The sequence below is a fragment of the Ailuropoda melanoleuca genome, chromosome 10 (assembly GCF_002007445.2).
Source record: "Ailuropoda melanoleuca isolate Jingjing chromosome 10, ASM200744v2, whole genome shotgun sequence".
Taxonomy (NCBI): Eukaryota; Metazoa; Chordata; class Mammalia; order Carnivora; family Ursidae; genus Ailuropoda; species Ailuropoda melanoleuca.
In genome coordinates this window covers 38,897,928-38,901,670 of record NC_048227.1, presented here as the reverse complement: position 1 = coordinate 38,901,670, position 3,743 = coordinate 38,897,928, and positions in this window count along the sequence as shown.

The following is a 3,743-nucleotide window of genomic DNA, read 5'->3' as shown; positions in this document are numbered from 1 at the left end:
CATGCCGTGGCGTAGGTTTGTCCTGGTTGAGCTTGGATGGGGTCCTCTCTGCCTCTTGGACACGAATGCTTGTTTCCCTTGCTAGATTAGGGAAGTTTTCAGCTACAATTTGTTCAAATATCTCTTCTAGACCTCTGTTTTTCTCCACCCCTTCAGGGATGCCGATGATTCTGACATTGGATCGTTTCATAGAGTCAGTAATCTCCCGTAATCTACATTCGTGGGCGTGGATTTTTTTAAGACCAGCTTCTATTTTCGTTTTTTCTTCTACTAACCCATCCTCCAATTCGCTAACGCGTTCCTCTGCCTCGGTGACCCTGGCCGTCAGAGCCTCTAGTTTTGACTGTATTTGGCCCACTGAGTTTTTAATTTCTGTCAGATTCGCTCTCATTTCTGCCCTTAGGGATTCTATATTCTCAGCAACGCTTTCTCTGATGCTTTTTTCAAGTTTACTCATCATCTTGACCATTGTTGCTCTGAATTCCATTTCTGATAATTGGGATACATCCATATGTATTAATTCTGTGGCCGAGGCCAATTCTGTGGCAGAGGCCACAGACTCATTATCTTTTCTTTGCTGGGGGGGACTTCTCCTTCTCGTCATTCTGATGAAGAGAGATTGCAGGGTTGTCCAGAGCCCAAGTGTTGACTGGGACCCAGGCCGTGCGCCCTTGTTTTATAGAGATCTTAGGGATGTGGGCTTCTTCCTTAAAGAGTTTATTTATTTATTTGAGAGAGAGAGAGACAGTCAGCAAGAAAGGGAACCCAAGCAGAGGAGTGGGAGAGGAAGAAGCAGGTTCCCGGTGGAGAAGCCCGATGAAGGACTCCTTACGGAGCGTTGTGATCACACCCTAATCCGAAGACAGGTGCTTGGTGACTGCGCCACTCAGGCGCTCCGGGTTGTGGGCTTCTTGATTTTTCAGCCTGCCTTCTGGGGGAGGGGCCTGCCTGCCGGTACTCAGAAAACCCTGTTTGGGTAGAGTCTCTGTGTCCCTTGCGAGGGGGGATGGGGATGGGCACCCTGTGAGCCGGTATTTCCGGGCTTTTGTTCTCTGGCGGCTTTCCCTGGCGGTTTGCTATGCCTCTTCTGAGAGAGCAGCAGCGGCTGAAATTCAGCCTCTGTCTCAGAACAGAGGGATCGCGGATCGTTCTCCACTGATGTTCTGGCCACTTTAACTCTGTTTCTGTTGGTGCTGCTCAACCCTGCAGCATCCCGGGCTGTGCGCCCCACACCCGGCGTCCCAGCCCTCACTTCCAGGGCCGGCACGTCTCTGTCCTTTGTGTTTCCAACCCCGCCAGCCGCCAGCCGCCCCGCGCGGGCTCCCGGAGCTCCCCGTCTCAGTCTGGTGTCTCACGGGTGCTGACCGCGAGTCCGCCTGCTCCCCCGTGCAGGTGGCCCTCCAGCCGCCAGCCGCCCCGCGGACGCTCCCGGAGCTCCCGGTCTCAGCCTCGATCCAGTGAGCACACCGGAGCTCCGGAGCTCCGTGAGATGCTTGGTGGTGCACGCTCCCGGCTCACGGACTCAGTCTGCCGTTTCCAGAGTGCGGGTCCGCGGTCCGCCCGCTCCCCGGTGCAGGTGGCCCGCCAGCCGCCCTGCGCGCGCGCTCCTGGAGCTCGCGTTCTAAGTCTGTTGTCTCGCGGGTGCCGTCCGCGAGTCCGCCTGCTCCCCCGTGCAGGTGGCCCGCCAACCGCCAGCCGTCCCGCGTGCGCTCCCGGAGCTCCCTTCTCAGCCTGCTGTCTCAAGCGTGCGGGTCCGCGGTCTGTCCGCTCCCCCTTGCAGGTGGCTACCGCTTCCCGGCGCCCTGACACGGCGGCTCCCTCCCCCTTCTGTTTAGCTTCCGATATCTGTGCGCGGTTTCACGGCTCCCCGCTTCGTACCTCGATACTCAGCGCTGGAGATGTTCATTTGTAGAGATCCAGATGTATCTTCCTGCGTCTCAGGCTGATTCCGTGGATATTCCTGCTGGTCTGGTACCTATCCAGCTCAACTCAGGGGACCGGCTGAAAAAGGTGTCCCCTACTCCTCCGCCATTTTAACCTCCCTCTCAGCACAGCTTTTTGATGAGAAAGTCTTCCACATATATCCTCTCCCATGACTAGAAGTAAAGGCCATATATGTTTGTATATTAAATAAATACATATACAGAAGTTCATTATGTCACCCATTGTCCATTCTCTAAACAAATGGCTTGTCATGATGACAACTGGGAGGGGTTTGGACTGTTACAGGATTAAAATGCTCACAGCTGAAGCTACAACCTTCCCATGGACTTTACTTAGCATGGATTATAAATCAACAGTCCTGGAATAGACCTGCCCCCATTGCATCATGGAGTTAATCACAAGTCATAATTAGCAACTTGCCCTGGCTTTTTCCCCATGATAAAGTCTGCTATTTGTAATGCCAATACTTAGACTGTTTGTTAAATGTGTTTTAATACTCTTGTCAAAACACAGTAATAAGCACATCAAGATGGTTTCTTACATATGGCAGGTAAAAAATATTTGTTAGATAAATTATAATCTTAAAGAAATCATGCAAGGAAAGCAATATCACATCCACTTTTCAACATAGGTATTTAAAAAATTAACTGATTTACTCAAGACTAAATAACTAGTGTCTGGGAGAGGAGGGACTTAAAACCAATTCAGGCTAATGCCAAAGTTCTCTTATTTCAACTACAGAGAGGAAGAAGGAGGGAGAGGGGTAAGGAAAGAGAGATGGAGGTAAGGAGAAAAATCTAAAAACTGTGAACCTGCACAACTTCAGGATTCCACCTCTGACATATATTAGGACAACAATTGTAAAAAGAAAAAAATATATTTTGTGAGTTCTGAGATAATCAAATTGTCTGTATCACATGCAAAACATTGATCAGACATGCCCATAATATGTGGAAAGAAACACTGTAGTTAATTGTTTTCAAATGGCAAACAATGGTAAGTAGGGTGTTGAAGATATTAATTTTAATGATTGGTGCCTTTGTGATTTTGTATCATTGTCCTTCACCCTACTTGGTCTAAAAATACAAAAAACATGAGAGAAAATTAATTTTCAGGGCCAGTTAGTTTTTGAAAACTCATCAGGAAAAAAATGAAAATGGAGGATATAATTTCTAAACAGTTCTCTTCTCCCCCTCACTTTTTACATTCACCTCACAGTATGTATATATGTGCTCTACCTCAACTTGTCCCACTGACAGATCACTAGTTATGAAACTCAAAGACCAAGAGATTAAACTCTTGAGGAGAAGACAGCCTAGGAAAAAAAAGACTTGATTTTTTGTGTATTCCAAGGTGTTTTTTCTCTTATAAAATTGTTTCTGCATGTTTCCTTTCTTCAGTAGGCAGTAAGTAGCTTTTAGGGAAATAAATGTGAAAGGATTTGGTTAAGTGACTGGGATGGAGGTTTGACCATCTGTGATGAGTGCATTAGAATAGACTTGCTCAGAGAAAAGGTTAGCTGTGTTGCCCGTCTCTATGAGATGGCATTTATATAAAAGTACTGGTTCACATGTATTGATCAATGTACATTAAAAGGCAACCCAGGGCATGTAGGTGGCTCAGTTGGTTCAGCATGGAACTCTTGATTTCAGCTCAGGTTGTGATCTCAGGGTTGTGAGATCAAGCCCCAAGTCGGGCTCTCTGCTGGGTGTGGAGCCTGCTTAAGATTCTCTCTCTCCCTAACCCTCTGCCCCTCCTGCCTCTGCTCATGCTCTCTCCCTCTCTCTCAAAAAAAAAAA